This window comes from Meleagris gallopavo, chromosome 11, assembly GCF_905368555.1.
Source record: "Meleagris gallopavo chromosome 11, MGAL_WU_HG_1.1, whole genome shotgun sequence".
NCBI classification, from domain to species: domain Eukaryota; kingdom Metazoa; phylum Chordata; class Aves; order Galliformes; family Phasianidae; genus Meleagris; species Meleagris gallopavo.
In genome coordinates, this window is record NC_139414.1 from 4036527 (window position 1) to 4048764 (window position 12238).

Sequence of the window (12238 nt, forward strand, 5' to 3'; positions counted from 1 at the left end):
CTGTCATCTGCTCTCTTCCTGCAAAGCCTTACAGGGTGCTGCTGGCAACACTTGTCATGCACAGAGAGCAGCATCCGGGACAGGCAGGTCCAGCACAGAGGAAAAGAGCAGAATAGATGCCTCACAGACTTAATCTCCAAGGCAAATGTTGAGTGGGGAAAAAAAAAAAAAAAGTAGTTAAAAAAAATACAATAAAAGAACTCATTTGTGCTACTTCCAAGAAAAGACTGGTGTGACGAGGGAGATTGAGAGTCGTGTTTCACTCTTGATTTGTAATACAAAAATCCCTGTGGAAATGTTCAGAGACATTCCCAGCACACTGACTGAATTTGTTATCTCGTCTCCTTCCCAGCACCACCATTTGTGAGCAGAACACCTTCCTGGAGGAGACGAGCCTCGATGCCTCTTTATTCCAAACAAGGGTGCAAAAAGACCTTCCAAGAAAACAGACACAGGCATTGTGCAGCTCTTCAAAGCACTATGGAGGGTTGGTCTTTTCAGCAGATATTCCATTTTCTCGGGCCAAACATTTTTTGAATACAAAAGCAGAATGCAATGTCTGCACGGGTATTTTTCTAACACTCCTCTCTTTTTTCCTTTTTTCCCCTCCCACCCCCCCTCGAGGCTCCTGTTGAGCAATAGATTTCCTGTGATTAGCTCACAGAGTACTGATTATAGTTCACTTCCTCCCAGGCATTAGCTGAAAGCAGCTTTCTGACAAGTGTGCATTCAGATGGTGCTACCTTAGCCACAGCTCACTTCCTGCCCCAGCACTCAGCAGCTCACCCATCCCAGATGATTTCAAAGCTGCAGAAAAATCCACACAACCAGCAAATCTCGGACCGTCTTCTCCACGGTTTTGTTTTCCAGCAGCATCGGATTTATTCAATCTGACCTAAAAAGGACTTTCTAGAACAGCGGAAGAGTACCTTCAGCGACTGAAAATCCTTCTCTCTCCATTCCAACTCAAAAAGTTGCATTCAAAGTTGTGGCAGGCCAAGAATTACTTTCTCAAAGACTCGGCAAACGCAGCCTCAGATCTTCTGTCTGCCAAAAGAGGACCTGTGCAAAAGCAAGACCAAGAGCAGCCCTGATAGCAGCCGGTGAGAGCCAGCAGGGTGATGGGCTCCACCTATGCATGCAGATGTGCTAACGGCACGCAGCTCTCCAGCCCTGCGCCTCTGCCAGCCTCCAAGGGACTTGCTGAAACATCTCCTTCCACCTTCAGAGGCCTCAGATAAAATAAGCACTTGGTCTACGCCAAACCGCACACCCGTGAAAGCTAACAGTTATTTTTATTTAACTTTCCTGTACGGGGAGGGAAGAGGAAACTAGGCTAATGTGAAATATTCCAACCAAGCACAAACCTCTCTAAATTACAAGCATAAGCAAGCAAGATTCCCTTTCAGATGATGCAATTAAGAGAGCTGATTATATATATATATATATATCTGATTATATATATATATAAAATCTGAGCATAAGCAACACGAACTCTTCATTAAGATTTATGCAAGGACATACTGCATTAGTCAGTCACTGCCTGGCAAGGCACTGAAGGTGCTAATACATCACCAGTCTTTTTTTCTGCAATACCAACTGCCACGTGCAGCAGTTTGCTGCTTTCAGCTGCTAAAGAGGCAAGCGTGAATGTTATGAACAGCCCTTTCCTGCTGACTTCCCTTACAGCTGCACGCAACAGAGGCAATGCATCACACTGCCACTCTACCAACAACACAGGAGAACCTCAGCCTCCTGCAGATCAGATGGGATGACCCCCACACTGCAACATAACCAGCCCAATTCTTTCCATTTTATCTTCTTCTGACTCCTTCCCACGTGCAGATGCACAAAGCCCTGCTCTGAACATGCTCTAGAGTATCATTTTAGAAATAAAAGCAGACCCATCCTTCCAGAAGCATCCAGGGGCAGACCTCCTGTCCTGCAGAGAATGCCATTGACACGCAGCCAGCCCTCAGCACAGGCACAGGACAGTACAGCTTCCAGATACCCACTAAGATAAGCAAAACAGTCTATGCTTTTCTGACCCTGGCAGCCTCCCAGGCCAGGTTCACGCCGTGCCCAGCGAGCTGAAGACACGGTGATAAGCAGAAGTCTCAATAAGGATAAATGTTTTCTCCCTAAGTTTCACTTTATGAACTGGGAGGAAGGAGATCGTTTCAGAACTATCGGCTCTGATCTGTGACTGAAACAGGTATCAGTAGGAAAAAATTCAAAGAGGCACAGAACAGAGACAGGATGTGCAGGAGTCCCAGTGAGGGACATCAGCACGCAGAAAACTTCAGCCAATTAGCAGTACTTCACTTTCCTCCATGTTGCAGCCATCTGTAAGCCTTGTGATCCATCTCTGTAAGCCACGACCAGCTGACTCCCACCTGAATTCTCATTTCCTTCTCACAGTAGAAACGCTGCACTACTGAACCATAGCAGCGTATTTTGTCATGAATAAATCAGAAACTGCTTCTCTTACTTCCCCATCTCCAGCACTGCGACAGCACCACCTGACAGGCCCCAAAGGCAGCCAACGAGTCGCTTCTTGCTTCCACTTCCCCAAGCATGGCAGAAAGACTTCAAAGGTGAGGCCACAACATCATCGCTGTGAGCTGATGACAGCAGAGAATGGGAACAGGATGCATCCACAGGTGTCCATCTCCACCTTAGTGCAGAAAGCCAGCCCTGCAGGCGTGTGGAGCAGGAGCCCAAGGGGAGGGGTTCCAGCACCCTGCTGCAGGCCCAGCTGCCACCCACCCGCTGAGCTGGGGCCGTGCTCTGTTTCATGCAGCCCACAGCCAGGGTTTGGCTTCAACGAACCATTGTGCAATGCTGCATAATGACAGAGCAGGCTCAAAGGTGTTTGAAAAGCCTATTCAGTCCTCAACAAGGAAATTCCTCACCCCTGCTCTACCAAGGTGAAAACCTGAGTCAACCGAAGAAAGACAGCCTGCAGCAAGCACAGTGCATGCAAATCTGTGATTCGAGGTGCTTGTGCTTACTCATATTTCTTTACCTTGAAGACTCTGTGGAGCCTTTATTTTCACGAGCTGAGATTTTCTGAAGATCAAAGGAGAATGGGGAAAAAGGCAAGGAGGGAAAGTTGACGAGAAGTGAAAAATGAAGTCTGTATCTCATCCCTGAGATCCTCTCTTAATTAAACTTGGCATTACAGGCAGGGAGCACATTCCAGAGCAAAAGTTATTTGAATAAAGGGTATGATACCTGAGCAAGGCATTTATACAGCTCAGTTTGTGTTCATATTTCTAACAGCACACACGGCTGCTGTAACCTGGATTGACACCTCTCAAAAACGTCAGGCTGTGGCATAGCACAGAGATCAGCAGCAGCTCTGGTAGAAAGCAAAATGGCTTCTAACCCCCAAAATAGCGGACATGCAGGGTATGCCAGAATGGCAAGGAAAAGAAACATCCAGCTGTTAGGGATCCATCACTCTCTCACCATGCTGATAGAGCTGTCAAATGGCAGCCAAGGGGAAAAGAACAAAAGAGGGAAAAGACAAAGGGGAAGAAAAAAAGAGAGAAATAGCATCCTGCACACACAAAGAATCGAGCTTTTGTTTCTGTCCAGCAGTCAGCCAAGCCTCACTTTAACTGCAGCTACAGCCAGCAGATAGTGGGAGCTTCAGCTCCCTCAGCTCTTCTTGCAGAGCTATAAAGCAGTGCTGGCCTGGCACAGAATGCCCCACAGGAAATCCTGCCTCCTCCCAAGTGCCTGCCATTCCCCACCGCAGTGCGCACCAGGGGTCACCCAGACAGTTACAGCTGCCTGCTGAACGGCCCCAGCCCAGGATCTGACTTCTCCGTACCCACACAGATCACACATTCGCCCAGAAACAGGATCACCCACAAAGACATCAAATGCAGTGTCTGTAAATACAAAAAGCACCTGAGCACAGCTTTAAATCATAAAAGACAGATGTCTCGGGTGGACGTGGCCTATCTTCTGAGCATCTCTGCAGCACAGTGGATAAGATGACTTCTCCCAGCAGCCAAACTCGTACTGGAGAAGCACTCCCTGCAGCATCCTTCCTGGGGGAAGGTAACTCCCCATGAGCTGGGAAAGCTGGCACTGGCTGCCACATACATTAGGTAGGTGAGGCAACAAGCAGCCCGTGAAGCTTTTAGACTTCACTGCTGCCAGAATACCCCACAACGAGGGTCTATCAGCACAGCCATGGCTGAGCCTGTGGCCATCAGCAGCTTGCCAAGGTTTCTGTGCATCAGCCCCAGGCAGGGCTGCCCACAGCAGCAAAGCTGCACTGTGCCCATCTCACCGAGCTGCTTTGGTAACAGGAAGGTAGACAGCATGTTTCTGGCTGCGGGCACTCACAGGAAACAACAGCAAATGAACTTCCCTGCTGACAGCTAGCAATACTCTGATGCAGATCTTGAGTTAGGAGCTAAGCTGTGAATTTAGCAAAAAAAATCCCCGAAAGAGCAAAACAGGAAGGGTTGCCTCAGTCTTCTTCTACTACAGCAGCTCTACACTGCATGATGGCATCAGCAAAGTCATCCCCAAACTCTGGCTACGAAGCCTCACTGACACTGCTTCTACCACAGCTGGCACCAGCACTCCAAGATTGTCACATTAAGAGACAACTTCATTACACTCCCAAAGTTCAGAGTTTCCCTAACATGTTAAACTCTGCCAGCAGAGATGCACAGCACCTCGATGGGGCACACAAAGAAATTCTGCAGTCACTGGCACAAGCTCACCCTGCCCCACTACATCAAATAGAAGTGAAGAGTACAACAAGCACAAACTGTAGCTGTTGTACCTCAAGTCAACGTGAGTTTCCAAGCTCTTCATATCTGTAATTCTGTGTTCAACAGAACAGCTAAAACCACACCAGAGAAACTGAGCTGGGCACAGCAGCTCTGTACATCACTTTCCTGTGCCCCTACTCCAGAACCCTGTGACCCTCGTCTGCTTTTGTCCTGATGCTCTCACACATTTTCTGTGTCTTTGCAGTTACTCTTAGAGGGCATGCACACACACACACAAGCAACATATTACTGCATGGTTTACTGCAGCAGTTCCCCTCAATTTGGGCAGATGTGCTCATGTGTCTTGCAGGCAGCAGGGCATTTGTTCTGAACCTGGAAAGAACATCACGTTCATCAATTTGCATTCAAAAAACTGGATGTCAAAAATGAGTTGTTGTCTTTTTTAATGCAATTTCTACCTTGCTCTGGATTTATTACTACTACATACGCATCTCTTGGTTCAGAATCCAACTGATAATAAAATACAAGTATGTATGCATGGAAATAAACACACAAGGACTTCAGCACCAATTGCCCTGTTTTTCTGAGGGAGCACTGGCTGCAATACCTCTAACCATCTACAGCTGTTTGCATGGGACAGGGCAGCACCAGCACCACAAAAACAGATCCAGCTGCTCCAGAATGAAACATTTTTGAAAGCAAAAGTAAAAAACGAAATACACAGTTACCAACCAAACAGATATAAGACCCAAGTCAGAGACAACAAAATAGGATAACAGGCATGCTGTGAAGCAGGAGAGTTTCCAAGGGAAGCAGCCAAGTTAAAATAATATTTAAACAGTTGACAAAATAGAACACTGAACTTAGGAAGCTGCAAAAAACTTGAAAAAATTACTTGTATCGCTGTGCAGATCACAACAGAATTCAGTGTCCAACACAGAAGCAGCATATCAGAAACAGGGCAAAGTTGTTTCAAAAAAAGGAAACAAATCAAAAAGAGAGGGCATAAACAACACGTGTGAGGTGTCCACTGCTGGTGACAGGTCGCCTTGGGCACCTAGGCATCAAGCTGCCTAACAACCTACCTAAGGCATTAAGCAACTGTAAACGTCATCCTATCCAACTCAGCATTACAAGCACTCTTAGGGTACGTAGCACCATGGATGTTCTTGGTGTCAGCTCAGCTCTAAGGCTCAAATCCATCAGGGTTGGGAGATTCTTGTTCTTTTATTCTGAACTGGAAGGAAGGGAGCAAATCTACACCAAAAATGTTTTATAACAACTCCTCACACGGTTCAAGAATGAAAGGATCCTTATTTCTCTTTTGGAAGCAGTGCACTTGAAAAGGGACTTGAAAAGAACACAGCCAAAGGCAGGTGAACAACGGAAACCACTGTTAGGCTAAATGGTATTAAATTAAAAACATATATAACAGGACTTGGATAAGTTTAAAATCAGAGTAGTGTTACCAGCTCTATCATTACATACCTGCTCAATAAAGAAGGAATTAAATTCTTATGAGTAGAATGATAAGGTTTTGCCGAAATGTTTACAGATTAAGGCTTCCCAATGTTCAGAATTTTCTTTTTGAGAAGCTGTGGAGTTTATGTATGAAAAGGAGAAAGTTCTCAACCCTCATCTTGCCTCCTCATCTTGACTCCAGCAACAGTTGAGCAGTTATAAAGCAGCTGGAGATGTCTGTGACGATGGGACTGAGCGCAGCCCTGAGATCAACTTCTGCTGTGACACAAAATTCATTCATGAAAGGGATGCACACTTCTATACACACATCCCATCCCAACTGGAGAGATTAAAGACATTTGCTTCAATAGGAAGTGTTATCCCACCTATGTGAAGGCCACTGCAAGGGAAACAGCATAACAATCTACCAAAAAACAGAAGGACAGCTCTTGTGCTGTGCTGTCAGCGCAAGGATTGCAGGCCTGTGTTACAGCATTACCTCAGTCCTCAGCACGAATGGAGCCCTACATCACAGAGGATGGAGGGAGCATCAGAGAAGCATCTCTACAGCAGATTAAAGTAAATTCATAAAGAAAAAAATCACTTAATTTGGGGATTTTTACTTAGCTCTGTTCTTAGAGTTTAATGCCCTCCTTTTGTTCCCCCCTTACAGATACTAAAGCATTATTACACTGGCTGCTCCAAGCTCCAATAACACTGCTGTGGAAGTGCTATCATACAGCTTTACCAGATGTCTTAACTGCTTCCACATGAGCAGCACTCACCCAAGTTCCACCAAGCACCAGGACGTTTCCTTGTGCTGCAAAAAGAACACAATGCTTTCCAGCATGTGTACAGCTCGCCAAGGAGAACGAGAGCTGCTCTTCACAAATGTATTTTACAGTGGAATGATTATTAAATAAGAAAATTAAAGACATCCCAACTGCATGGCGTGTGAAGAAAGCAAACTGCACCAAACTGGTTGGAATGTCTGCCTTCCATTTCCACCAGCTACCTGCACAAACTGTCCTGGACCTACAAATCTCAGCTCTGATCCTCTTAATAAAACAGAAAACAGAGCACTACTACACTACTTACATAAAATCCTGGACCCCTGAGCACAAGGAATTACTTCTGGTCCTCGGTGCTCAGCCTGGGCATCAGTGTCAAAAAACCTCAGCACGTTAGCACTGCTCTTGTTGTGAAATATCTTTGAAAATCCTTAACTTGCACTCTTGAATGGAAGAAAAAAAAAAGTAAGGGGATGAACAGAAGGATTTTACCCAGTGTATTTCACACTTGGTGGTAATGTTCCAACTCTAGAAACCAAGCATTAACTGAGTTCATTCCTGTAATGGTGGCAGATAACAATGCACATGCTGAAAAAAAAGCCTTTTCCAAGGCAACCAAGCATTTAACAGACGTTAGAAACCTATTTTCTATGGTCATAGAAAAAAAAAAGTGATGTTTCATAAAGAGCTCTATGGTTTGCTCACTTCAAGTTTCATCAGGTGGCTGATGTAAGATCCCCAAAACTCAGAACCACTCAAGAAAGCAGCTGAAAGGAACCAAAAGCTCAACACACACCTTTTCAACCCTTATGAACTGGGCTGTTAGTGTCAGATCAAGAAGCAACTTTTCCAAGCTACGTCTAAGATGAGCAATTCCTTTTTCAGAAATTTAGTCCCCTGATGAAATGAGGGAAATGACAGCAGCAGCCTGCAGGAGCGAGGAGGAACAGCTCTTCTGGGGCAAGCAGAAAGTAGGGCCCTCTCCTTCCTCCTTCCAACCCAAACAGCTGCTTCCCATACTGACCTAGGTAAGAAATCACCATTACATTTGCACGTTCCTCACCTAAATCAGTCACAGCACGTGGAGTGAAAGGTCTAGTAAAAATCCCAGAGACCAGAATAAAGCGTCAGTATTCCATCAGCCGCAATGAGCGTTAGCTCAAAAGCAACACTGTAAAAACCATCCTGAATCATTTAGGAAGTCAGGTTTGGAATAAGGCTGAACTCAGATGCAAAGGTTACGAGGCTGCCCAGTCTGACAGCTAACCCTACTGCTATGTTCTCTATTCCAAAACCACGTGAGCTGCAGAACTAAAAGTAAAAACAAACCTCTTCTGTGCCACTGTGGCTGAGCTAAGCAGCAGCTCTGCACACTCACAGCATAGCAGTACCATAGTGGGACAGCTGCCTTGGGAGCGCACTGCAGTGCTGGTGTGTGAACCAGCTTAAAAGCTTACAGACACATAGCTGGGATTTCTTATTCTGATTGTGCTCACTCCTCCCCTCCAGCATCCTCAGGGAGAAGAGCAGGCTGCAGGCTGGTCTTGTAGACACCAGGCAGCTCAGGGCCATCAGTACAGGTAGATCCTCGCCATCACTGCCAAAATTCCAGAAGCCCTTTTCAGCAGCACCTGGAGTTGGGCCAGAAATTGTTTTTCCACCCTTCTGGTATCCTGACAACGAGGGCTGCAATTTTTAACCTGTTGTCTTTGTAATTCCTGGCCAGTTAAAGATTAAAAACAGAAGGTAAAGTTAAAAACCTCTTTGTTTTTTCCCTATTTTTAAAATATGAACAACAACAAAAAAAAGTTAATTAATTTGTTTTATTGTTTTCTTTTAAATGAGCAGATAACAGGTAGAATGCTTTCAGCTCAGCCCCTTTCAGCAAACCACTGCCAGAAGGAGCTGCCTGGCCAACTTCGATCTGACTTCAGCATAAGTGAGACCCAAACCCTCAGAAGAGAGGGTGGCATTTTGCAGAAGATGGGCTTAGGGGAAAAATACTCTTGCTCCCATTCATCCAGGCTCTTACTTTATCAAAAGCCTTTCCAGGAGGCAGGAGCTTAAAGAGTAAGGTCAGTTATAAAGCATCTGCCAGAAACAGTCTTTTCTCTCTCTTGTTTGGAAGATAAGCCTGTTGATAAAAGCACTTCTGCAAAGACTGTAAATGAACAGTGAGCGTAACTTAAGAGTAGAAAGTATTACATTTATTTCCAAAACAAACCTCACAGGACCAGGCAAAACTCTAACTTTACTCACGAAAAGCTATGGAAAGTCTTTGTATGCTGACAGTTGTAAACTCCTGGGAGCACAGAATGAGTCAAACAAATACCTGGCAGCAGCACCAAAACAAGCAGCAGGGAAAAAAGGTAGAAGCTGAATTGGAAAGACTCGCCGGCATATCCCCAGCCCTTACTCCATCTGCCAGCTGCCCTGATGCTGGTTCACACTGTGCTGAATCCCTTCTTTAGCACAGCACACTGCTTGTAAAGCTCACTCTGACACATTGGCTGCTTCCTCAACTGCTTTTTCTTGAAATTAAACTACAGCACTAGAAGGAATTCAATCCAGCTCTTTTAAAGACAGGTAACACATTCATTTTGCTAATTAGCACAGACCTAGAGAACAGATTCACATATAACACAGGTGTTGGCAACTGGTTGCCACGTATCTCCCAGGACAACATTCAGCATTTCAGTACCAAATCCACGCACACTGCTTTGGGCAAACCTGCCATGGCTACCAGTTTCTATACTGCCAGCTACAGTGCGTTCCAGCAGATGAATTCTAATCATTGTGGACTGAATGATAACTGAACTTTCTGACATCTGAGCTTCTAGAAACCTGCCAAGGGAACACATCATCACTCAATCCCCACAGCTGCAGGAGAGTTGCCTTCTTCAAAGTTTAACGTTGACTGGAGCTCGTGAATAAACTTAAGAACCAAACACAACTGCTCTTCTCAGAGCCTGTTCTCTACTTGCCATCTTCAGCCACCACACCAACACCGATGCTTCCTTTACATCTTTTAGGAAACAATGACCTTACCCATTACATAAAGCTCTCCATGCTTACTAGGAGTAACATACCCCTGGTAAAGTGTGTTCATCAAAAAACACGTTCTAAGCAGCAGTACATCGATAGAAGCTGAAGCAGAAACTTTCTGAAGCACTTCAAAATTCAAGAACACGAGTTTGACTCATTGAGAGTTTCAAGATCCATTTATCTTGCCCAACCAAAAAAACCTTTTCACCAGTTTCTGCAGCGTTTTGATATCCCACAGCATCAGTGCTTCAAACACGTAAGGAATTCCTTTGGTTAGTTCACAGATACCAACTCCAATCTCCACAAATTCATCCAAACAACCAAAGCACTGCTCCTGTCTGCTAGTCAATCAGAATACAAAAAAATAAAGCACCTATTTTCCCATTAGACCATAGCATGAATTGACATGAAACCACACTTCCTCGCAGGAAAAGCTGTCTTCCCCCAGGCTGACCTTGCGGGGATGCAGAATCAATCCAGCCCTGGAGCTGCATGAAGAGGACTTTATCCTTTCTGAGACCCAGCCCTGTAGCCCAGCCTGGTGTGCAGGTGCTCAGCTGATCAGTGCTTGGTAACAGTGCTGCACTTTGCAGGGCAAGGAGCAGTACATAACCTGCACCTGCAATGTAAAACCTAACTGCAAATGTATGTTCAATTACCACAGCAAGTACAGAAATCACTCCAAGATGATACTGTGGAGCTACAAAACTCTTGAAACTTTGGGTCAAACTTGATTTAGACTGCGGAAGAACATACCTCCTTGAAGAACTAGAAGTTGAGCAGGTCCAGCCTTCCTGAATCTTTCTGAATCTCCCTTATACTCCAAGACAGTGGCTCTGCTTTGGTAAAGAGCTGGTCCCCGTAACTCAGTTTCTAGAAAGAGAAGAGAAAGCTTTCCCACCCCCTTCTATTGGCAACTCACTTGCATCTTTTCCCAACTGCCAGCAACAACACAATTCATTAGGGTGCATTAGCTATCTATGAGTCTCTGCAATCAACCCACTGCTGCTCCAGAAAGAAATGTTAATACTTCACACTATTACAGTGATATTAATAGAGAAAGGAGCCTGTCTGACCAGTGAAAATCTGTTCCAGGTCCATCATTCTCATGGAATCACCTCAGCTATAAAGAACTAACTTATCCCAACACTATGATCAAGCTGTAGAATTCATTTTGTTTTATTTATTTACAAAACATCACCTGTAGAAGCTGTCTAACGCTAGTTTAAGCACAGGCACTTGAGGCATTTGAACATACAGCTTCTCAAAGGGCTGGCAGCTGAAGCAAGGCAGCAGGGCTGAACACATATTGCCTGGCAGCAACACACTCCTCCCTCCTCCTGCTCTCCCCATTGCTATCTTCTCCCCCCAAAACCTTGGTAAGTCAACTCACCTTTAGAGCATCCCTCCTGTATGCCACTTGCTGGCCCCAGAGCCTGATTGCTGCTCACATTTACCACCAGGCCCAGCCAGTCAGAGCAGCATCTCCCCGAGTACCATGTTTTCAAAACAAGTAACTTTTGCTTTGTTGTGGCTACGCACAGGCATGTCAGCAAATGGGACTGCTATAGGAAACGCTGGCACAGAAATCTCAGGGAGCTCTCAGTGCCTCAGAAACCTCCTAACACAGAAAACAGATAAAAGGTGAAGCGTACGAGACTGATAGGGGAACACTAAAGCAGAAGTACTCTTATCAGTAAAACACTTTGACAATCTTTCTGATCCCCGCAGCACTCCTATCAGCACAAAGACAGAATCAGAAGCATCGATACCCTTAACACTTTTTCTAGCATCATTTAGAAAACAAAGGAGCTCGAACATTTTTCTCTTTTAAACATAACTGAAAGGCTTAAGCAAAATAAGCACGCCGGAGTTTTTAAAGGGCCACATTTTAAAAGAAGCCCAAGATGAGACCTGCCATACATGGTCAAAGCATTCACCCACCATCCCACAGGACACACCAGCAGGTGTCTGTGCAGCAAGGCCCTGCACTGGCTGAGCACTGGGTTAGCACCCAGCCCGACCCCAGCAGAGCAGCGTGTGTCCCCTGCCCCCCCTCACTGTGCTACGGGGAGTTCAAAGCCCACAGGCCCAAGCTGATGGACATTTGTGTTCCTATCCGCTTTGCAGCCCAGCATTTTTAATCATGCACGCCCCAATTCCACACACACACAGGAT

The 12238-nt window shown here is 45.5% G+C and overlaps 1 protein-coding gene across 4 annotated transcripts in view; it reads right to left on the reverse strand.

Moving 5' to 3' along the window:
- Window positions 1-12238, reverse strand: part of PAK2 (p21 (RAC1) activated kinase 2) — a 39082-nt gene that overhangs the window by 26131 nt on the left and 713 nt on the right. Inside the window, exons 2-3 of one of the 4 annotated variants that reach the window (XR_014885438.1) lie at window positions 11454-11681; window positions 10817-10933 (exon numbers count right to left, since the gene is read on the reverse strand). The exons of 2 other annotated variants lie outside the window; for them this stretch is intronic. The gene's annotated coding sequence lies outside the window, so the exon portion shown is untranslated. The remainder of the gene's footprint in view (window positions 1-10816; window positions 10934-11453; window positions 11682-12238) is intronic. One more of the 4 variants, XR_014885440.1, reaches the window with a different exon arrangement.